Source organism: Sceloporus occidentalis, unplaced genomic scaffold (assembly GCF_023333645.1).
Source record: "Sceloporus occidentalis isolate IW3139 unplaced genomic scaffold, rSceOcc1.0.p SCAF_6, whole genome shotgun sequence".
NCBI lineage: Eukaryota > Metazoa > Chordata > Lepidosauria > Squamata > Phrynosomatidae > Sceloporus > Sceloporus occidentalis.
Genome location: NW_028316986.1, coordinates 85,976,893 through 86,000,927, shown reverse-complemented (window position 1 = coordinate 86,000,927; position 24,035 = coordinate 85,976,893). Strand labels below are relative to the sequence as shown.

General features: G+C 42.3%; 1 protein-coding gene across 3 annotated transcripts in view; it reads left to right on the top strand.

Moving 5' to 3' along the window:
- AIG1 (androgen induced 1) overlaps positions 1-24,035 on the top strand; it is a 130,300-nt gene that overhangs the window by 4,496 nt on the left and 101,769 nt on the right. The gene's annotated exons all lie outside the window — the stretch shown is intronic.

Genomic DNA, 24,035 nt, shown 5'->3' with positions numbered 1-24,035 from the left:
TGGAATTGAAAGTTCTAATAAGTGGCGATGTTATCACCAATATTATTACTTATTGTAGGTTTTCCAACTCAATCCTTGGGGCAAGTTTTACCCAGGAAAATAATTAATCATGAACAAAATATATACACTCATCCCTCTGGATTTGCGGGGCATATATTCTGGGGGTTCCCCACAGATACCAAATTTTGCAAATAGTCAAGTCCCATTGTCCCCAATGGTGGCATGAGATACGTCAATTGGCTGAAGCGGAGGGGGGTGGGGCGTATGCACGCTGAGAAAGTGAGTCCCGATGGTGGCCATGGCTGATTACAAGCCCCGGCACTGGGGGGAAGGTGCCGTTAAGGGAGGGAGAGGAGAGAGGGAGCCATGGCCTCATGAATGATCGAAACCGCGAGTGGGAAGGCCACGAATGGGGGGGACACTTGTCGTTTTTTCTTTGATTTGAAATCACTACTCCTGGACTATATTCAAATGCCAAACCAAGAGTGCTATAGCTACACATATCTGTGAAATTTTTTTGTTTTTGTTTTCTCTTGTGTTTCTTGTTCAGGGAAAGCTGTTTGTTGTCACCTTCCCATCCATTTTACAAGCAGCATTTATTTTGTGCCAGTGTACATTGCCAGCTGTATGTTGATGCCTACAACTCTATGAGTAATTGATTCAGTCTGTAGTCTCCATCTTTGAAATGAATTTGACTAAAGACATCATGCCTACAAACATCTGATACAATATTTGGATTCTTCTGTTTTTGTTTTTTGTCATCCTTGCACCTCTGTATTGCCTGAGCTGCTGAAGATTCAGAGATGACACACTTTTTGTGATAGTTTGGTTATGTCCTAATAAAGCTGTTGTCCCAGTCTGGATTTTATTGTTACTTTTCATCATAGGCCAGCATGGCTAACTTTGTTTTATTTCCTTTGTCTTTTTGTTTTGTTTTCAGTAAACAGTTCAGAAATACCTTGGCCAGTCTGCATCCATATAGTATCATTAAAAGTCTATTTTGTCAAGGCAATTAATTTTCATTGGTGGTGCATTCACATTCTTAGATCACCAGTGCTTTTTTTATAGCCAAATGCCTGGTTGCAGCCTGCCTAGCTCCTATGTGACACAGAGAGTTAAGTCTTGATACCTTTGCCTCCATTTTCACATGATGACATCAGTGGCTGAGAAAGGAAAGGCAGGACTGAAGAAAATGGGAAAGAAGCTTCAGTATGGTTCATACAAGCTTTCACTTTCATATATAATGGGAACATGTTCATCCTTGGCTATCCATATGAAACATTAATGTGAACTGGATGTAAAAGTATACACAGCGTTTGGCTGGGGATATTATAAATAATTGTGGATGGAATTCTGTTGAGATACTTGGAAAACTATTGTGCTTTCTTAAGTTTACATCTGTTTCAGTTTCTGGTGTAACAAATTGTTCTGTAAGTACATAGCCTTTTCTGTCACTTTGACCTGATGTGTGAATGGGGAACTGTTTGGCCAGGAAATGGCAAGCTTAAGGACTTGGTTCCCATTGTATAAATTGGCTATACCTTCTTCAGTGGTACATCCAGTAGCTACTATACTAAAAACATATGGGTTTTTGGCCCAAATTTTGGGAGATGTTGCAATAATGGAATCAATTATGAAAAATATTTGTTAGTTACTTCTGAGAAAAGGAAAGGAAATGGGTTTCAGTAATTTTAATTATCACAGCAATGAATTGCTTTTGGAGACTTGTTATTATAGACAGGATTCAGTGCTAGATTTCTTTCGGTGGAACTATGGAATCCAGCATAAGGTAGATAATCCCACCTTTACACTGTATCCCTACCTGCATCTGAATAATCTGCTCTGGAGCACCACTGGAGTTGGCTTTTGGGTAGTTGTGGGTGAGAAGGAGCAAGTTTTCCATCTTCTGCAGTACCAATATTATGTTGGATATATGTCTCTTACCTGCAACTAAATACTCTTTAAAACACTGTATATACTTGACTATAAGTCAACCTCATGTATAAATTGAGGGCAGGTTTTGGGGGCAAAATTATGGATTTTGATATAACCCATGGATTAATCGAGGGTAAAACTTACCGTCGTGTATCAAAAGATGTAAATGATGAAGGAAAAGAAAACAGTGCCAAAGAATGTACACACTTCCAGCAGGCATAGCCATTTATGGTCACCCTAAAGGCTGGATGGATGTATAGGGAGCTATGGTAAATCGTGGCTATGCAATGTGTGGTGGAAGTGACAAGGCACAGGTGGGGCTAAAAAAATACACACGTGTCAAAAAAGATGAAAAGGCAAAGCAAAGAAAATGGTGACCATGTTAGCAGTGATTATGGCTTTTAACTTTAATGTGATAACTTTGCCTGATTTTAACCCAGAGAAACTATTTACAGTGGTCTTATTCAAATCCTTCAAAGCCTAATTCCTCTCGGTGCTCTTTTGAGGGGAAGTGCCAAAGAGCTGCCATCATCACAATTTTCCCACCCAGGTATTCAAAAAGGTCAGAAGTGGCACTACGGTAGAGAAAGTAGAGGGGTCAGTGCTTCTTTTAGATGCTCCTGGGATGGACTAAGTTCTTGCCTTTTGCCACTATACTCAGACAACAGGATGGTTGACTAAAATTTATAGGCTCATACATGAGTATCTGTACAGTATTTTTCCTAGCACTGGCTCAAAGGTTTTCCAGACGTAGTGCCTGTACTTTGAAGCACCTTTTCCCCAATTTTTGTCAAAGTAATAGGAAGGTAGAGCTGCTTTCAACCTGAGGATCCTGATACCTCAGGCCAAGCACATCATGGACTACATGAGAAGAGGCAAGCTTGGAGAGAGGCTGACAGGTGAGTTAGGGAGGTCTGCAAGACAGTCTCCAGGCTCTTGGTGTCTCATTTGAGGACAGAGCTTGCTGAAATTTGTTAGCTAATGTGCAACCTGTTTATAGTAGAGAAACAAGATAATTTTGAACATCTCTTGTAATGTTTTCTCTAGCTTTCCCCTAGCTTGTGTCATGTCTTTGCAACGAGGAAAAATTATTAATGCTGGTAGGGGAAACATTTTCTGGAAAGACCAGAAGTCTGCACAAGGAATAAGCATTCCCTCCTCAGCCCCTTTCAGCAACTACAGATCCCTCCACAAGGTCAACACACAGTTGGAAACTGCATGCTTGCTGTTGTTCTGCCCTAAATGACAGATTTATTCCCATTTGGGGGCACAAAATATTATGAGCTTGGAAATAAGTGCTGCTTACATTGGATGTGAATGGGAAACAATGGTTTCCTGGTACAGTATATGAACAGGATGTAGTTTTGTCCTTCACTTTTCCTCCTCTTCTTTGGTCACAAAGACATTGACATTGCTGGCTAGCTGCTACTAAACATACCATATTTTCCAGCATATAAGATGACTGGGCGTATAAGACGACCCCAAACTTGCATGCAGACAGCACCCTGGCCTGCTATAGGCCGAATTAGGGGGGTCTGGCGCCCACATGCGCCAGCTTGAGGGGGCCTCTGTGGAGGCCTGGAAGGCAGGTGTTGGAAGTGGCAGTAGGGCCTCCCACAGTCAGGCCCAAAAAATCACTCGACACCGCAGAAGAAGCTGCTGGAGTGGAGCATCCTGGGCAGCGGTGGCAATACATAAAGGGCCGGCTTTTTCCCTCAGCCCGACCATCCCTCTCCCGCCGGACCGGCTCTGGAGCCGCTTCTCCGCCACCTTTTCCAGCTTCCAGCCCCCCCCCCCATTCCCATATCTGATCTGTAATGGCGGCGAGAAAGGGAGAGCCCAGCCGCAGTGCCTGCTGGGATAGGAACCCACAAGGAACCCCCCCTTCCTCGGAGACAGAGAGGTGGCTATGCCATTCACCTGTCTCTGGAGAGCGGCAAACGCTTAATCCAGCATATAAAACGGGGCTAAAAGGTCGTCTTATACGCCAGAAAATAAGGTAGTTTAAACAAGTTAGTATCTCACAAGTTTGATAATTGATTAATTAAAATTAAACATTTCTATTCTAGTAGCTGCACAAAAAGGAAGTGCAGAGCTTAAAAACCCATGTCTTATCTTAATTTACAAAGGGAATACCATTGTTTTCCATTGGATCCAGATCAGGCAATTAATTGAGCACTGTACTGAGCCTGAATGCATTTTGGGACTGCACCAGTGGCTCTCAATCTTTTTACCCTAATGACTCCCTTTACATCTACATCTATACATCCCCCCACCAACCCCCATTTGATGTAGTATATGAAAAAATATTTTGTTGTTGGCCTGTGTATTTTCATTGACACATTCATCTATATTCATATTTTAACATCTTAGGAATTGCCTCTCCTTCCCTTCTTCCTCAGGCAGAAGCTCCAATCCTCTCCTTGCTTTTCTCCAAGAAGGACAAGATTTGGGAAGTGGAGTAGTAGTAGTAGTAGGCATCAGGGCCTCCAGGTCTCATGCTCCCATTGAGCAACTCTCACTGTCCCCTTTGGGTCCTGCCCCACAGTTTGAGACCAACTAGACTAGACAATGATAGGTCTATCTCCAGTTAATAATTCCAACTAGAATAAACCCATTGGATTGGTGGGATTTACATAAATTTTGATTTACCATTTAGTAGCTGATTCAGTAGGTATACTCTGGGATTAGCAGTTGTTTTTGGTCACAGTTTTCAATGTCGATAAGCTTGTAACTGTTTTTGGATTGACTCAACATAACGGAGCAGTACAACTGAACATTTTAAACTTAATTTTTGTGTGGATGAGAAACCTATTTAAACAATAATATACATTTATTAATTTTAAAACTCATCCTTTAATAGAAATTCATCTTTTGAATTTTAAAGATGAAAAAGAATGATAAAGTGTTCCTGCCAATAATAATAATATTTTTTAAAAGGCTGTGGTCTTGTGGGTAGGCTTTGTGTGTGCGTGTTTGCGAAAGAGTTGATTTATAGGAAAGTATTACTTTTTGAAATTTGTCAGAGGAACTCCAGATTCATTGTATATTTCCTGTGTATTTTGAAATTTGGCACACTATGCTTGAACCAAATTAAATATAGTAAAAAAGAAGAAGAAAGTTGGAGCTATTTGACTTCTTCCAGTCACACGGTCTAACAACTCAGTAATTCTTATAGTAAGCTTTGCCCTAGTTGTGTTTGCTTTTCTCATTTTGTATCACAGTATCTTAGCAGTTCAGACACCAACGACTGCAAGTTCGGCATTTCGAGACCCAAGTGCCACATGACAGAGTGAAGTCCCATCACTACTCCCAGCTTCTGCCAACTCAGCACTTTGAAAGCATGTAAAAGTGCAAAGAGATAAATAGGAACCACTTGGATGGGAAGGTAACAGCAATCTGTGCAGTCATACTGGCTACGTGATTGCAGCGTTTTTGACAACACTGGCTCCCTTGGCTTAGTAATGGGGATGAGCACCATCCCCTAAACAAACAAACAAACAAGCTACATACTGCCTAAGCAGTGTCTAAGCAGTTTACAACTGTAAGCTAATTTGGCCCCAACAATCTGGGTACTCATTTTAGCGACCTCGGAAGGATGCAAGCCTGAGTCAAGCTTGAGCCCTTTTGCTGGTCTTAAACTCGCAGCCTTGTGGTTTTGAGTGAGTGGCTGCAGTACAGGCATTTAACCACTGCGCCGCCTGGGCTCCTTACAGTGAGACATGACTTGATAATAATGTCAAAGGGGAAATCTTTACCTTTTATTATCTTAATAATTGTTTTTAAAGGATTTGTCCCCAGGCATGAAAATTAATCTGATGTGGATGGCTTTTTCTGATTATTCTAAAGGTGGCATTTCTGAATACATTCTAATTCTTTTGCATAATGACAATTTAACTTTTTTTAAAAAGTGAGTTTCAGATTTAGCCATTTCTTCTTGGTTTGAATTGATGCTGATGGTGAATGTTTGCTGTATGTTTTTTTATTTAAAAGTCATTAGGGCAATCTATTTTATTTCCTAATGGACAGTTTAATTGCCATCATTGCCTCATCATGTGATGTTCCATTTACTGAGAATGAAAATACAAAACCTGAGTTAGCTCTCTTTAATATAAAGAGGAGGCTATTGATTGCAGCAGGAGTTTGGTTGGATCTTAAGACAGATTTGGTTGTCTTATTGATGGATCATCTACCTTTTCTTAGACTGTTTTTTTTTTTACTATTGTCCCAAGTATTAGATGAAGTAGGTCATGTTACATGATTCAGAAAAAATTATTACAGCTGAGGGCACTTTTTTTCACTGACTTGTAAACTTTTATTTTATATATATTTTATATATTCTTTAGTTTCATTTATGAAGGCTGTACAAAATCCTGACACAGATAAAATGTATCTCCCAGTAATATGCTTAACCAGTTATTGAAGTCGGAGGTTGAAATTGTATTTCCCAGCAGAGAGGGTCCTGTCCTCCTGTAATCTGGGTTTAGCTCCTCCTATTTGCTCCTGTAGGCAGGGACAATAAACAAAAGACCGGCCCCTATATAGGGAGGAGCTAGCCCCCCTGAGCCTCAGTCTTGTTCCTGCCTATGCTCCTAGCAGGATGTGTCTCTTCGAGACAGGAAGGTTTTTCCTTCTCCGAAAGCGGTTTGAGAGTTTTCTTGGCCTTCCCTTCTCCTCTCTCCTGCCTTTCCCCCCTTCTTGGTGGTGGCTATGGCAGAGGACCCCAAGAGCACTGGCTAAGGGTCATCCTTAGCTCAGGCTTCCCTAGCTCAGGGTCTGCCAGCTCAACAGAGGGAGCTGGCTTCAGAGGGAGACTCATTGGGATGTGTTTGCTGTTGCTCTGCAGCTTTTTCACTACTGCCACTCCAGTCCTTTTATTCTCTTCATTTCTCTGGCTGCCTTGGGAGCATGAAGAAGGACTTAATATGGCAAGGGCTCCTAGGATTGGATAAAGGTCTTGGCTTTGCCAATGACTCTCCCTCTCCTCCAAAGCTATCCCCTATCATGGTGGGAGCACAGGAGATTTCTGCAACAGCATTGCAGCACATGGGAGCCGTGGGAACAGATGATGAGGGGTATCCCCTCCATGTCTCTGTTTCTCCACATCACCTCTGCCCAGCCTGTTTAAGGCCAGGGATCAGTGAGGAAACTGGCCAGAAGTCATGGAAACTTCCCTCCTCAGCATCTCTGCCCAGCCAGAGTTCAGAGGACAGGCCAGCCAAAGCCATGGCAAAGGATTTCTCTGCACCATCTCTGCCCAGCCTGTTTAAGGCCAGGGATCAGTGAGGAAACTGGCCGGAAGTTATGGAAACTTCCCTTCTCAACATCCCTGCTCAGCCCATTGGGGCCAGAGTTCAGAGGACAGGCCAGCCAAAAGCCATGGCAAGGGATTTCTCTGCATCACCTCTGCACAGCCTGAAACAGAGCCAACGTCGGAGGGGCAAGCCAGCCAGAAGACACAGGAGAAGGGTGAGTACCAGGGGCCCTCTCTCTCCAGCCACCAAATAACCTTTGCCAGATCTAATGCCCTCTCTCGGGGCAGGCATTGCCATGAGGCCTCTGCCATGGCCATTGTAGGCACTATGCCTAGCATAAGGTTTGGGACTCTGCCAGGAGGGCAGATGGGGGCATAAACCCTTGGTCTCCCCCTTCCTTCCCATCTCTGGCCCCAATGGCACCCAGGACCCCATAGGTGTGGGGGATCCTTTTGCAGACTGGGAAACACATGGTGGTGTTGCCAGGGCTCCTGCACTTTCCTTTTGAATTCTTATAATGAGATGGTGTGTAAGGAGGCAGGGGACTCCTCCTCTATGTGGTACAGCCGCATGGCTGTAAAGGAAGCTGGACTTGGCCCAGCAGGAACTGAAGCTTCCAACTCTAAAATGGTCCTTTTTGGCTGCCACAGAGCATCCCACAAAATGGCTTCATGTCCTCCCCAGAGAGAGCATGGCCTCTGCCACCCACTTCTAAACACAGAAGCCCCTCTGCCCTTCCCAGCTACTTATACAAGTGGGAAGGGAGTTGAGGACCAGCCATCTTCTATAATGCAGCCAGGTTACTATAAAGCCTGCCTGAGATTAAAAGGGCTAAGCTTCTAAACCCCAGCTTGAAGTTGGGGCTGTTTTAAATATAAATAAAACAAAATGCCCTGTGAATATCAAGGCTACACTACAGGCCATATGCAGCTATCTACCCATGATTAGCAATGGCCTTCAGTCACTGCTAACCCAGGAGCAGTTTCCTCAGTGCCTGGAAGAAGCTACTGCCCAGGCAGCCTCCCTTGATGGGGCAAATAAAGGAGGGGAGAGCCCACCCCCCCATAGCAACAGGTCTAGGGGCTCCGGTTTACAAGAGATACTGGTTAACTTTTTCTGGTGTTCATTTTATTACTGTTAGCCCATGAAGTTTGAGTTGTGCTGTTTCTGGTCACCCACTCTCCTTTTTACAGGCCAGAGAAGATGCCTGGAAACTAAGTCAACAAGGGAAGGGGCTAGCCATAAGCCAACATGATGATTTTTCTTCCGTCCTCATGGGCATCCATTTCTGTCTCCATTAGGGCCACAGCCTTTTGCCTTAGCTGGAACAGCCTAAGACATAAGATGAGCACATGGTTCTACCTCCCTTGTGCAAACTGTTATTCAGCCATAGCACTTCTCATTAAGAGCATAAGCTTTAACAATACAGATTCATTTAAATGCTAATAAACAGGGTAAAAAACAAGGAGAAGGCCTCTGGTCACTCAGCAGACCTCTAATGCTTCATGCATTGAGGATCTTTGGTAAAAACATCTCATATGAGATGATAGATATATTGGATTAAGGTGACCAACCAAGTTCCACTTTATTGGCAAAAGTGTTATGTTCCTGTTATAAAACACAGGGAACCTCAGTCAGCTAGCCTCAGGAGAGGTGGCTCCCCTTGCCTTCCCTTCTTTCATAGGAGAGATGTCTGTTAAAGGGAAGAAACTAAAAAAATACAGTTTCTTCCATGAGATGGCTCTCACTAATACAGGGAGTTAAAAAAAAATTATATAAAAAACAAACAGACAAACAGACTCCTCTCCATGGGGGGAGAATCTCCCCTTCCTCCAGGAGTGTTTTAAAACAATATAATCAGGTTTTTCTGCTAAGGGGTTGCTTCAAATCCCATTCAGACATCCTGCACAGCCCTGAAGAGTCTGCCACAAAGATCACAATTACCTCTTACCTTGGCTAGATAGTTTACATTTTAAATAAGAATGCCTGCTGATGGGCTTGCCATTCAGCTGCTGCCTGGTTTGGAAGACCCATTGTAACAAGGTATGCATATGATGAGTTGGGCTCAAGGTCATGAAGGTTCTTTCTTTTAGTGGTCTCAGGGTGCTACAGATTCCTTTTCATATTGTTGGGCATGCTTTGATTGTGATTTCCTGCATGGCAGGGGGTTGGACTTGATGGCCCTTGTGGTCTCATCCAACTCCATGATTCTATGATTTTATTGTTATAGGTTAGCTGCTGTGTGGGGGAGTGTCTAATCTGGGTTTCATGCCAAGGTCTGGCCCAAACAACACCATGGTCCACTCCCTTCTGAGGCTGGGAAAATGGACTTCGTAGTGCCTATGCCTTGTTTTTCTGCTAGCACAGCTGATACACACACACACACACACACACTCATTCAAAAAACAAACTGTGATTTGACTATTTTATGCAGGAGACTCCATTTTACTATACCATTATATTTTCTGTGACTTCAACTTCCATGGATCTGGTATCCATGCAAAGTCCTAAATCCAACTCCAGTACATATCGAGGGCCCACTATTTTAAATTTAGATTTGTGTTCCTTTGACAGATCCCTTTTGTGGAGAAAATTCTCTCCTCAAAATTAGATACCAGAGGGCTATCCTTGCCAAGCCCCCTGTTCCCATTTCATGACTCCTTAATCAGCAGTTCATTTAGCCGGGAGACCCCTCAGCCTTCATACAGGTTGATGATAGTCTGCTACATGGAGTTGGGGTGATTTTTGAAGTCTCTAGACAAGTTCATCCTCAAAAGAAATCAGACTTAATTCTGACCACATGCCCTGTTAACACAGAGTGCATCTATGCTTCTGCATGGACTCACCAATGTCTGCGAGATAAAGGTTAATCCAGTGTCTTCTTTGCCTAACCATGGGATTAGTCTTATTTTACACAGGTTCACAGATGTTCCAGTAAAGAACTGCACATTGGTTTGAAATTTTAATTGGAGGTCAGACATTAACATTCCTCTTTCAGAGTGGTAAGTCTTAATTACTACAAATGAAATCACCTTAATATCACCTTCATTGCTATAACCAGTTGACAAAGTGATCAGTGATAGGCTGGAAGCTGCCATAGGTCCAGATTAGATCAGGTTCTATTCTGATTGATCACATAATCCACTGCTTAGGCAAGTTCTCATCAACTGCTTCAGGTTTTCAGTGGCTGACCTGCTATAGCCCATCCAAGATGACATTAAGAAGGGACTTAGACCCAACATGGCTATAAGGCAGGTTTCTGCCATCACGTCGGTTCTGCTCCATACGAGAGCAGCTAGAATGGCAGCCATCCTCACATTAAGAGGCTGTTGAGGTGAGTTTCCAACAGGGCCTGCCCACCAGACATCGATTTCCATCTTGGGATGTGAACACGGTCTTAAAGGTTCTGACGGTTGGGCCGATCAAGTCCCTTTGGGAGGCCTTCCTCAAACACCTCTCCCTCAAGGTCATCTTCCTCAAGGCCATTCCCTCCGCCAGATGAGTGTCAGAGCTGGGGCCCTGTCGGTACTTAAAGACTTGTGTATTTTTAGGCCTGTCTCAGTGTGCCTTCGTCCAGACCATACCTTCGTGCCTAGGGTCAACTCAGCCTTTCAGGTGTCACAGGACATTCTCCTGCCTTCATTCTGCCCCGATCCTAAGAAGGATTTGGAAAAGACCTGGCACACATTGGATATGTGCAGAGCCCTCAAAATCTACATCAAGAGGACTTCAACCTTAAGGTCATCTGAGATGTTGTTCATTTCCTTTCGCCTGGGCTCTTGGGGTGCAAGGTATCAGTCTCGACTCTGAGTAGGTGGATCAGGTCTTGTATTCAAAAGAGCTACTGAACTCTTGATCTCACTCCACCCGAGGGGTTGATGGTGCACTCAACCAGGAGTGCATCTGCCTCTGTGGCCTTGGCCACTAGCGCCTCCCTGTCAGATATTTGCAGGGTGGCCAAATGGAAGTTGCCTTCGACCTTTGTAAGACATTACAAACTGGACGTTTCTCAGTCCGCTGAGGCGTCATTTGGAAGGAGGGTCCTCCAACAGATTGTGTCGGGGGCCACAGTCTCCTAGCAGCACCTCCCTCCCAGTTCGAGAGGGCTTTTGTAAATCCCAGATTACAGGAGGACAGGACCCTCTCTGCTGGGAAAAGGAACGTTGGGTACTTACTGTGACACGTTCATTTCCTGCAGAGAAGGGTCCTGGCATCCTGCCCACCCAGGTGCTGCCTGCGGCCTCCGACCCTGCCTGCCTGTTGGTGGACCTGCCTTGTTCTTCTTCTTGTTGCTGGATTGGTTTTTCTGAGTTCTTGTTTGTTCTTGGACTAGTTGTTTTTTCTAAGGTGTTCTAGTTAACCCTTAGCTGATGTTAATAAAGTTCAGTTCCTTGATTTACCTTACTAGTCGCTTGGCTTGTTATTGACTGAGGCTCAGGGGGGCTAGCTCCTCCCTATATAGGGGCCGGTCTTTTGTTTATTGTCCCTGCCTACAGGAGCAAATAGGAGGAGCTAAACCCAGATTACAGGATGCCAGGACCCTTCTCTGCAGGAAATGAACGTGTCACGGTAAGTACCCAGCGTTCCTTTTTCCCTTGCAAATATCAACTCTTGAACCATCACAGTAACATATGATGTTATGGACTGGGTGGGGGAAGTCATTTAATAAACACAACAATATCACCCCCCAAAAGTCCATATCACAGGTTTCTGTTGAAGACCTTAAGGTAAAGTATGGTTCTATATGTGATGTATAGTATATGTGATAAATACTGTAGGAAGGGGTTGAGAGTATGGGATTTTGGCAGTGATTAGTCATTGATTGAATGTTTGAAAGAAACACAGAAAGACTACCATAAGCGTTTATGACAGTCAGAGGGAGTGATTTGAATTTGTTAGTATGAGGAATGGGGATTAACAACAGTATCACACCATCTCTGTTCTTGTCACAATTACACTAATTAATGAAACCACAAACATACTGATTTGTGAGCAGCCGTTATTGCACTTCTTCTCAATTCTGTGAGGGAGTGAACAGGTAGGCCCAGCTCCACCAGGGCTAGCCTGAAGAAAGAGAGCCCTCCCTCCATGATAACTCATCCTTTGGTCTGTGAGGGAGTGAACAGGCAGGCCCAGCTCCACCAGGGCTAGCCTGAAGAAGAAGAGCCCTCCCTCCAGTCCATCTCCCTTGGTCCAGGCCTCAGAAGGAGAGAAGAACCACTGGATCTAATCCCTTTCCCACCACCATTCCCTTCTCCTTTTTTGTCGTGTCTTTTAGATTGTAAGCCTGAGGGCAGGGAACCGTCTAATTAAAAATAATAATTGTAAGCTGCTCTGATAGCCTTTAGGGCTGAAGGGCGGGGTATAAATACCATTAATAAATAAAAATAAAATAAACAAATTATGCAACTGGGGCTGCTTCTGCCATTGTGCTCTCTTTCAGACTTCCCCTCCTCCCTGCCTTTCATTTTTATTGTTATTATTTTAGTATTTTAAACATGATTCTGCCTTTCTTACAATGCAGTTTAAGTTTGAAAAAAGAAAAGAGAAGAAATACAAAAAAAAATGAATCAGCATGCTTGGGATTAGTGAGGTGGAAGGGCTAGAGGGGGAGACTGTGACATCATGCGACTACCAATATTGCAACTGCTGTGACAGCAGCATTTTACACAGGAAATAGTAGGACTGCCATGCGATTGGGAGCTATTGACAAGTTTCCCCAGTCAGTGAAAAACCACACTCGGCATATACAGCAGGTATGAGTTGGAGGCAATGTCTTGTCGTAGGTATCACCAAAGGTGCTATTTTACTACAATAATTGTGATTTAAAGTCACATGTGATAGTTATACTCAGTATTTCTGCTGTAAGTTTCTGCTCTGATTATGCAGATACAGAAAAAGAGTTAGTAGAGACCATTAAGATTTAGATGTGTTAAATAAATAAACTTCTGACTTCGTTATGCTTCTGTTTATTCTGTTTACTAATTCTGTTTAGTAATCACCCATGCAACACTACAGTGTGCTGTTGGTTGAGTTTAGGCACATATGGTATCTGTGGTGGCAGCAGTGGTTCAACAGCAGTACTATCTGGCTGTAAAATTATAGGAAGAGTCTCACACAGGAAACACAAAGATGACTAGACGTCCCCACAAGTAGTGCTGGCAGAATAGGACAAGTGGAGGTCCCTACCTGTGCTGACACAGAAGTGCATTAAGTGGCAATCCTCATAATTGGTGGTAGAGATGGGATAAATCCTCACAGAGCTCTGCTATTGGGTGAAAGCAGAGAGGACTAACGCCCCAGAACCACCAAGTGGTTCAGAGCGGTCTGTGAAAAGGGGTGGTAAGAAACCACTCCTTTCATGCCCAGTTTTGGCATGACTTATGCTTGGCCTCAGAGTGGTCCAGGGGTATGTGTCATGTGCATACCCTGACCCCAGATAAGCCCAACGGCAGCCCTTTTGGCCCATCTGATTGAGGCCACTGTCACCTTTATTTCTTAAAATGTACTCATGGGAAAAGTAATAACTATTCAAGCTTGCATGCTTTACTTCTGCAGCTGTACTTCTGCTTTATGCACAGCAGAATACTCCTAAATTTTTCCTTTAACTTGTGGACTGAAGTTCTGTCGAGATGAGTTTGCCTCTGTTATATTTCTATAAAGGAAGTGTGCAAACATAACATCCAACATCTTCTATTCATTTGGACAATGGAACTTCAGCTTACTTTTTGTCTTTCTGCCTCACAGATCTATGGTAGAATCTTTCAACTGGCAAACATATAGGCCAGTGATGGTGAACCTTTTACAGACCGAGTGCCCAAACTGCAACCCAGACCCCACTTATTTATTGCAAAGTGCCACGTCCCTCTGGCTTTCTAGTAAGAAACTCTGGCAAACTCTGTGCTAGGGTGACAGCATGTATGCCCACAGAGAGGGCTCTGAGTAACACCTCTGGCACGCATGCCATAGGTTCACCATCACTGATATAGGCACTTTGGATTTTAACAAAGAACTTTAACTGTTGCCTTAGGGGTGTTCTAACTTGGAAACAACTTGAAGGCACAGAAGAACAACAGTTATTCCTAAAAACAAATTACCTTACTTGGGAAACAGGTATCATCATCGTACCAATTGATTAGGAGGAAATTATCGCACATCAGGGCAGATGCATAGTATAGGAACATTCTCTCTTCAACAGGCAATTGAATTGAAGGGGTAAAACTATTACCTTGAAATATCTCTTTTCTGATAAGCAGTTTTAGAATAGGACATGGCCTCCTGTAAGGAGCAGGAATATTACATGAAGCTTTCTTTAGAGAATATGTCCTAAATTTGTCAGTGTTAAATCCTCTCTTAGCAAAGCAAGATTTCTTAAAGCAGAGATTAAAAATAAAGGGTTTACTAAATCAAGAAATGAAGTCCACCCACTCACCATTACAAGGATGTCTGTGTGACATATTTTGTGAGTGGCCATGTTTACATCATTATCAGCATTCCTGCTTTCTGCGTTTCAATTCCCTGTAACCTCACAATGGGAGTTAATATATTTGTTAGGCTTACATTTGCAAGTCCCAGCTAGAATGCAAAAACAGAAGCAGTGTTGCACAAAACTTGAAAAGTGGAATAGAAGCAGGGTAGTAGTGTTTGTGGTGGAACTTTATCAGACGTCGTCATCGCTGACTTGTAGCTGGTCTGTTGGCCACTCATGGCTGGCGCACCTTTTAATTTGGGGGCAAATTTACACTTTCATTTCTTTTCACCCTGCCCTGACAAAATCACATTGGTATAGTTACTAAATTGTGTTAAAAAGAGATGTAAAAATTTAAAAATCCAAAAGGCATGCTGGGTAGAGCAATAGGGCAGTGAGGTAGGATGAGGAAGAAGCCTGTGAAAGAGAGTGTGGGACTGTCAATGGCAGTAATGGCCCCAGTCCTGCAGTTGCAGACACATGTGATAAGCACTCTCTGATGACTTTAACATCTTTGGGGGAAGAAAGGTAACATCTTTGGGGAAAGAAAGGTGCTCATGCAGTAATCTCTTAGGTGTTGATTTCCTATGTAGCAGTTGATTGAGTGGGTCTACTCTAGTTGGATTAACAGTCGGTTATTGGTTTTAAGCTTTAAGCTTCTACAAGTGTCTTGTTCAAATCACAAAGTATTACTGAACCAAAGTATTTTTCAGTGAAACAAAATTTGAACACTGCAATTTATATGCTGAAAAATGCTTGACATATATTAGATAAGGAAAAAAATACTCATTTTGAAAAGGAAATTGGTCAGGGGTACTTTCAGATGACTGACTGTGGAGTTTAGGACTTGTAAAACTCTTATCCTCCCTCTGACTTTTGCTTTCAGCTTTCAAACTCTGGGCACAATAATGCCTAATCGGTGTGTAGACACAAGAGCACTTAACCAAATGTTACTTCCCAAGAAGCAAGGATAAGTTCAATTTTTAAGCATCTTACAGGCACACAGTTTGAGTTCTTAATGAATTTGAGGAATGGCAGCAATTTATGAGCAATGTGTCTTTTAGAAATATAGGAAGAGCTAGATAAATCAAGATTTCATGTGTAGACTGTAATGGGGGCATTGTCTTTCCCAGCATTCATGAAGTCTATACCTTCATGGATTAAGGAATTGCTTGTAGTTGACCACAATGGCCTTGTGGTTATGTAATGTCTTTTATATCATTGGTTTGTATCTGAACAATAGCTTCCCTCTTGGAGAAACACAGGATGCGTTAATGATTGGATAGGAGGGGGGCCTTGCAGGAATAATTACATTTAGTAAAAAGAACTGTCTTGGAATCTTTCCTTGCTTTGTTAAAATACACTGGCAGCCATTGGTGATTGATAAATGTTTGGGGGAGGAAGGGGGGGAATAAATAAAGCTTTATGTCTTATAAATTATGCCTTATGGTCAAATAATAATACAAATTCCCAACAGGATAGACCAATCTTACATATAGTTGCCTTTAGCAGTGATGATGGGAATTATGGTTTGCACTGTTCCAGCTAATCAAGAGACCTGCATCCTGTCAACACCATTCCTCCTGTCATCCTAGGTTAATCCTAGTGTTTGATTATATAACTTCCTTTTCTCTCTCATCTTTCTTGATCCGCTACATTCAAAGAGTTGCAAAGGGATGAGATTTCATTAGCCAAAACAATGAAAAGTACAACTGTTATGACCATCAGTGTCTGCAGTTGGAATAAATGGAATTGTTGTAGATTCAGATTGGCTTACAAGATCTTGGAGGTTCCCATGATACCAAACCAAAAGGCTGTACATTATTTTTATACTCTGTCCTTTTCTAACCTGTAACAGGATGAAAAAGTATGCATGTGTAGCAGTTTTGTACATTGATAAGGAACAAGCACTAAGACAAGGCTAGCAGCCTCAATTTGGGAACTAGGGATTTGCAGCCAATTCTGTGTGTTTTAACAGCATGGAAACAAGGCAAATCTCAGGTCCTGCAGTTTTAGAGAACTGAAGGTCACATTAATATAACTGAATATTTTTACTTTGAACTCCTTTTGAACGTTGGTTTTGTATAATTGCTCATCGTAAAACAGCACTAGATTATTTGGCTTCATGCTGCCACAAAAAGGAGCACAGTTTAAAGCATTTGACTGTGGTATTTTGATTTCATCTGCAAAAAGGATTTACTAATTTTAACAACTCTTTTGGAAATTGTCTTTGAAAAGGAATTGGTTGGTTTTGGCCCATTGCCTTGTCCAGCGTGGCAATGGCATACTGTGTGTCTGCATGAGTTTAGCAAACCTGGAAACGCTTTGTTCCTCAGCATTATTTCCATCAAATTGCCAGTGGTATCTCCTTCCTAAAACGAATTAGACTGCCCAGATCCTGCTTGGAAATATGTTGCTGTTGAAGTGCCTGGAAATTGGCTTATCCAGAATTTTCCTAAACCCAATTTAAATAAATCATCAAAATACAGAATTTAGTTCAATACTTTTCAAAGAATGGTTTTACATTCAAGGAATTTTTAGGGTGGGATTATAATACAGTATTTGAAAATAAATGTAAGTTCCCAAGATGTTGGTTGTTTGCCTTCTGAATTAAAGGAAGGCTCCTGATTCTTAGTTTGGTAAATTCCCTTAATAGCTGGATAAGTTACTATACTATCATAGTGCTTCTATGAATATTCTTACTTCCACACTAATAGTAGAGAGAAATGATGGGCCTGTTTATGTGGAAACACCAAAAGAAATTATATAGGCCCAGTATAATAAGCCCTAGCTTCTGTGTGGGTTGCTGAACAATCAAATAGGCTAGGATTGGTACATTGACCAGAAAGAGGTCATAGAAGATAAAGAACATAAGAGAGATCAAAGTGGTAGAAGTACAGAGGATGTGGAATGTAGTAACTAGCTTCAAAGCAGTTTGAAGCTGAGGAAGCAGAATGCTTAGGGGGAATGTTTGGAAGAAAGGAAGGGCTAGTGCAAAAAGGTTGCTCAGAAAAAAATATCAAATAAGTCTGAGATATAAAAAGTACTGTGTTCTGTGCTGTCATTAGGTAGAAGAAACAGGTGTCAGTCAGGAGTCCTGGTTATGCAGAAAATGCAGAAAGGGTTCACAAGTCAGTGCCTGAAGGAGGAAAGGATGAGAATGGATTGAGTCACAGAGATGTAAGAAAAAGGTGAACAAAGATATAAAGAATGGTGAGAGAGATGCACCAAAGAGAAAGAGAAGATGACTTTGCAATGCCAGCAAAAAGTTAGGCCACAATGAAAGTAATCCTAAGTAATTTCCAATATCCCCAAACTGGGCAGAGTTTGGATTCAGCACAGCTGCAACTGGCCGTTGACTGAACGTTGCACATTTTCACCAATTAGGATTGAATTGTTAGATTGCAGTGCTGTGCATGCTGCCCTGGGAGCTATCCCCATTGAACAAACAGACAGATGTTCTTCCAAGTACGCATGGAGAGGTTTAATGTTTGTATTCCCCACTACCATATATGGATGTGAGAGCTGGACAGTTAACAAACAAGTTAGGAAGAAAATCAACTGATTTGAGAGAAGATGCTGGGGAAGAGTGTTGAGTATCCCATAGATATCCAAAAAGTCAAACAAATGGGTCCTAGAGCAGATCAAGCCAGAAATCTCCCTGAAAGCCAACATGAGAAAACTGAGGCTGTCATACTTCAGACACATCATGAGAATGTACAACTCACTGGAAAAATCAATAATGCTAGGAAAGGTGGGAGGAAGTAGAAAGAGAGGAAGGCTGCATGATAGATGGACGGACTCTATTAGGGAGTTCATGGGTATGACTTTTCAGGAACTAAGCTGGGCAGTGGAGGACAGGAAGTCTTAGAGATGACTTATTCATGGAGTTGCCATGGGTCGGAATCAACTTGAGCGCAGTTAGAAACAACAAAAGTAAGGATAAATGTAATAAAATTAAGTTACAAGTCTGCCTCAATTCAGCTGAAATAGCCTTGAGGAACTGTATCAACACATGATTCAAGGGGCGTACTCTTTCCTTTCCCATTAGGGTTTGCCTTGTGAGGGTGGGAGAAGAAGTGTCTGCCTGCCATATTTTTTGTCATGACGCATTGCAGGCTGTTTTTTGAGGACTACAGGGGGCATGACTTGATTAAAATGTGAAGCAATGTCAGTTACTGTTAGCTGAAATTGTGCATTTATATTCCAAGACTGGAAAGACAAATGCTCACCATCTGTTGTTCCATAGCTGGAGGATCTTACTGCTTTAACCTGCTTATGAATGTATATCTTCCTGATGCCAACTTCAGTCAGATTTTGAGGGAAGATCTCAGCAACTTATATTAATGTGTATGCTTAGCCCATGCACATATCCTAGGCATGCCTCTCTCCCCTTTTTTCTTTCTTTTCTTTTCTTGCAATTAAAATGTAATTTTAAAAAATGTGAAGGGTGGAGTCAGGCTCTATTGAGCTCAATGCTGATCCACTTCCATATGTTAGATCTGGACTTGCATACAACAGAGTTCTGCTCGCACTGGAGAAAGGGGCAGAATGATGCCTTTTAACCTTTTCTTCTTATTGCCGCTGCCCACGGTGTTCTGTTGTATTGGTAATCCCTCTGGAACAGCATGGGAGTGGTGCTAATGCAGTGATGGCGAACCTATGGCACGGGTGCCAGAGGGGGCACTCAGAGCCCTCTCTGTGGGCATGCGCGCAGTCACCCCAGTATAGAGCTCGCCCAAGTTAGTACCTAGAAAACCAGAGGAATGCGGCACTTTGCAATAAATAAGTTGGTTTTGGGTTGCAGTTTGGGCACTCGGTCTCTAAAAGGTTCACCATCACTGTGCTAAAGCTTGCACAGAGAGCTGACAAAGATCACTCCCTGCCCTGCTCCTCCAGTAGGAAGCCTTTCTTGGATCCCAGATCCATTACCAAATGAAAGGAACATGTCCATTTGTGGAGACTAGAACAAGCGTATACCCATCTCTGTGTATGCATTGCACCTAAGTGGTGATGAGTACTGCCCATTGTTGCACTTTTCTTCCTTTGAAGAACATTCTTTAAATGGTATTGAGCTATGCCTCTCTTTTAGAGGACCAGATACCACTGATGGAATGGATTTCACTTACACTGACAGCTTCCATATTTACTCCCCAATGGACTCTGCAGGACTGAGGAGTCTACAGATTTGGAAGCGGAGCACAGATTTCGGGGGGGGGGGGGGATGATGACAAGAAGGAGAGTCCAATAGTACAAGTGGATGGCTGTTGGAACCCTATAAACCTATGGACATTTTAGTTCAGTTAAAAATGCCATTTCTCTCTATGAGAACGTTTTGATTTTTAGATATGTAAAAGAAACCATGCTAACTGGCATCCTGATAACTTAGCAAAAGTCTACCAAGGTTGGACAGAAGTAGCACTGTGGGCAGGAAAATAAGATGAAAAGAAAGAAGTATATTGTTTACCCAGGAAGAATAATTCAGCCATGTGGTTCCAAATACCCCTTTGCTATCATGGACAGCAGACCTGTTAAAAATGCCCTTTGATAAATTGAGAAACCCTATGCAGTGATGTGTACAAGATATTTTTTAAATGTTCATTTGACTACTAAAGGCAAATTAAAGTTAAATGTGTGAAAATAATCTTGGCCTGATCTTATTAGCTTTAACTATGGTTGTTGCTACCAAAAACTTGCATAAATATTCAACAGATTTCATATTATATTAATTCATAATTGTCTCAGGAGGTGAACTTTAACAGCATAAATTAAAAGAGACCTGTGGGTCAAGCTCTGCTCCCTGCAGCCACAAAAGAGCAAATAGGCTACAGGCTTTCAAACAAACACTGTAGGATTCAGCCTTTCTGAGATTTGCCACACATGATGTTTCAGGGTCTTGAACCAACGGTTTGCTTGTGTGAAGTCTGTCAGAATGGAAATTTCTGGCATCTGAATCCATATTTTGTTGTCAGGTACTTAAATTTTATATAGTTGGCAGTTAGATTTTCCATCACAGAGCTTGGGAATGTTACTTTTGGGATGATGATGTTGTTGTTACAATTACAGTTAGCAACATTAGCAACATCCTTCAAGTCATTTCTGACTTATGGCTGAGAGCATGTGACTTGCCCAGGGTCACCCAGTAGGTTTCAAGGCTAAGCTGGGAATCGAACACTGGTCTTCAGAGCCATAGCCCAACACTCAAACCATTACACCACACTGGCTCACTTTTGGGATGGGAGAACCAGATTTACCAATATCCACTAGCCAGTGTGGCCAGTGGCCATGCTAGTTGTGGGTTTTAGAAGTTGTAAATAAACCCAGTCTCTTTTACAAGTTCTGATCCATCAAAAGTGATGCTTGTACAGATGTGTGCTTCTAACTGTGCCTTCCTTGTTCTGTTGGAATTTGTGTTCCCAAACGGGTGCTCTATCCTGGAGTTGGCACAGTTGATCTCTCACCCATGGTGTGTAGGGGGAGATGGGAGATTAAAAACAACAGACACAGTGGCAGATGACCACTGTGAATATAATAGAAAGAAACACTCATCTCCTTTCATCGCCTTCTACCCATCAGCAAGTTGGAGTTGCCCAGCACAGCTACTGGTATTCTGTTTCAGCTTACAGAGCCAGGACTTTGTTATATAAAGCAATACATTTTCTTTTTTAAAAACCAAAATTACTGCAACTGTTTTAATCCAGCTGCAAAGTATATGGATTGCTGGTCCAGTAATCCATTTTGATCTCTCTCTTGCTTATAAGGTTATTCAAACAAATGGATCCCTCAGCTCACAGAAGTGTCCTCTGAAAGGTCATGTTGCTAATTGTAATTGTATTTTCTTCTTAGTAGTACAAATTCTAAGACAGTTTTACAGCTATTATAAAAGATACACTGTTTTTGTTGTTTTACTATTTGAAACATGGTGGCAGTCCTGGGTGATACCATGCTTTGGCTTGAAGACAGCAGAATATTTTTGTAAGACCATATGAAGCGGGTGTGATTGGACGTGTCTGAGTAGGATGTTTCTTTTTGTTGGCTGGAAGTAAGTCAGGTAGTTGACGCACCCAGATGGAATCTTTAAAATATGTATGAAAGTGGCAGCTGTGTGTGGGAAGAGTGACTTGAAGTGTGCTGAAGAACAGGGAGGAAGGAGAGGCATTTACTGTGTGTCTTAATGTGGTTACAGAGCTGAACAGAGACACACATGGGATTTACATTTCATGTCCTGGATTGTAAAGCCATGCATGGAATCCTGTTGGTGTCTGGTGCAAGCGGAAGCATTTAGTCTTGACGCAGAACCTTGGCTTTTGGTTCAAGTTAATGGGGAGTAGAATTGCAATAGGCTGCACATTTAGATGTGTGTTCCACTACCATTCAACACAAAGGGTTGTATGGCACAATCGGTGCATAGCTCAATGTAAGGTTTCAACTATTGTTATTCTGTTTCAGGATTGGCAACTTGTCTCTTTCAGATGTGATTGAACTGCAGCTCCCACCATCTGCCATTAACTATACTGGCTAGGGTTGATGGGAGTTGCAGGCCAGCAAAATCTGGAAGGTCACTGTTGTCAACCTCTGTTTTATATGAAATGTGGGTTTATATTATCTTTTAAATGTAAATGTTCAAAAGGATACCACTCAAGAGTACTGTCTGTTAGGGAAAAAATCATGTTTGTTTATTTATTTTTGGCAACCAGATAATCCCCAGGAAAATTTAAGATTAGTGCTTGGTTTCTTTCACTGGGTCTTGTTTTCAGTGGTTTGTGTTAGCCGTTTCCCTGTCTGTCTACTTTAGGCATGCTATTATTCCAGGACCCTCACTCTGAGGGAGCAAACTAAACCTATAGAGGGAACTCAGTAATCCAGACATTAATAAGTGGCTCAGAAATGTTCTCAGACATTGGTTGAACAGGATAATTAGGGATCTGGCAAGCAAAGCATTAGATATGACTCTCAGCAAGGTTGCAGAACTGGCATGGAAATCAGAAACTGGGCTGGGGACTGGAGCTAGGCCAAATTCAGATGTTCTAACAATTATTCTGTTCATATTGACTGCCTCTGTAGAACTGCAGCTCCACTGTGGCAGCTGCTTTACTCACTAGTAAGTTGGCTTTGAAACTGATCTTGGTTTTATCAGCCTATGAAGTTCAGCCTGTGGCTTCCAAGCAAAGTGCTTTCCCATTGGTTCTTGTGGTTATCCTGCCTGGTGATCAGGTATCATGAACTTTTCTTGGGCAAAAGTATGGGAGGCATAGATTCCTCTGGCCAGTCATTTGTTCAGAAGAGTTTAACAGCTAACCACTGACCCTTTTCAATCGATATCAGGAGTTTAGCTTTGGGACTAGGTTAGGTTGCATCCCTTCTGCATACTACAAAAAATCTCTGCTCAGAATTAACTCTGGCCCTTATCACACGAGAGACTGGAACTCCAATCCAGAGCCAATCTGAAGTGAAGAGGAAGCAGAGTCAATTCGAATCCAAGGCAATTCACATGATGAATTATCACACATGAAGAACAAAATTGTGGTGATTCCCAAGTCAAAGGGGAGCAAGTGCACATTAAATTATCACACCGGTACATACCATGCGGATTCAACTATTCAAATTGGGCCCCTTGGCATGTTCACTGGGGCTCTGAATGCATTGTGAACCTTTGCACTTTCGAGTTGAAGAAGGGGGCCACTTCTTGGTTCCAGTTTCATGTGAATGCTAGCCTCACATGAATGATAGGGAATTTCACCTATCTAAATGCCTCCTGCTTCATCCAAATGTATCACCGGCAAAATTATTATTATTATTATTATTATTATTATTATTATTATTTTGCAGTGAAATACTTTTTTATTATTAATAACAACAATAATAATATTTCCATAATAATAATAATAAAATTCTTTCAATGCAAAATAATCAGTGTAGAAGCTGCAGGTTTACTTGAAAGTAAATCCTTTGGAACTGAGGGAGACCCATTTTGGAGGAGTGCAGAAATGATCCGGTTTCCCTTATTCTCCATGCTCCCTAAAATACCACCTTCCTGAATCCAATCCACTCTCCTTCCCTTTGTAACAGTTGCCTTTTCTTAGGTTGCATCCGCACTGGGGAAATAATCCGGTTTGACTCCACTTTAACTGTCCTGGCTCAGTGCTATGGAATTCTGGGAGTTGGAGTTTGTTGTGGGGTCCTTGGCTCGAGGCTATGGAATTCTGGGAGTTGGAATTTGTTGCTCCCCCCAGCCTCCGATGGCCCCCTCTGTTGCTCCCACCTCTCCCCCCAGCTTCCTGTTTCATTACCTTCATCCCTGTCAGCTATATCCAAACATGCCCCCTGTTCTTGAAGGAGCACAGGAAGCAAATGGCGCAAAATTGCAGCACAGCACC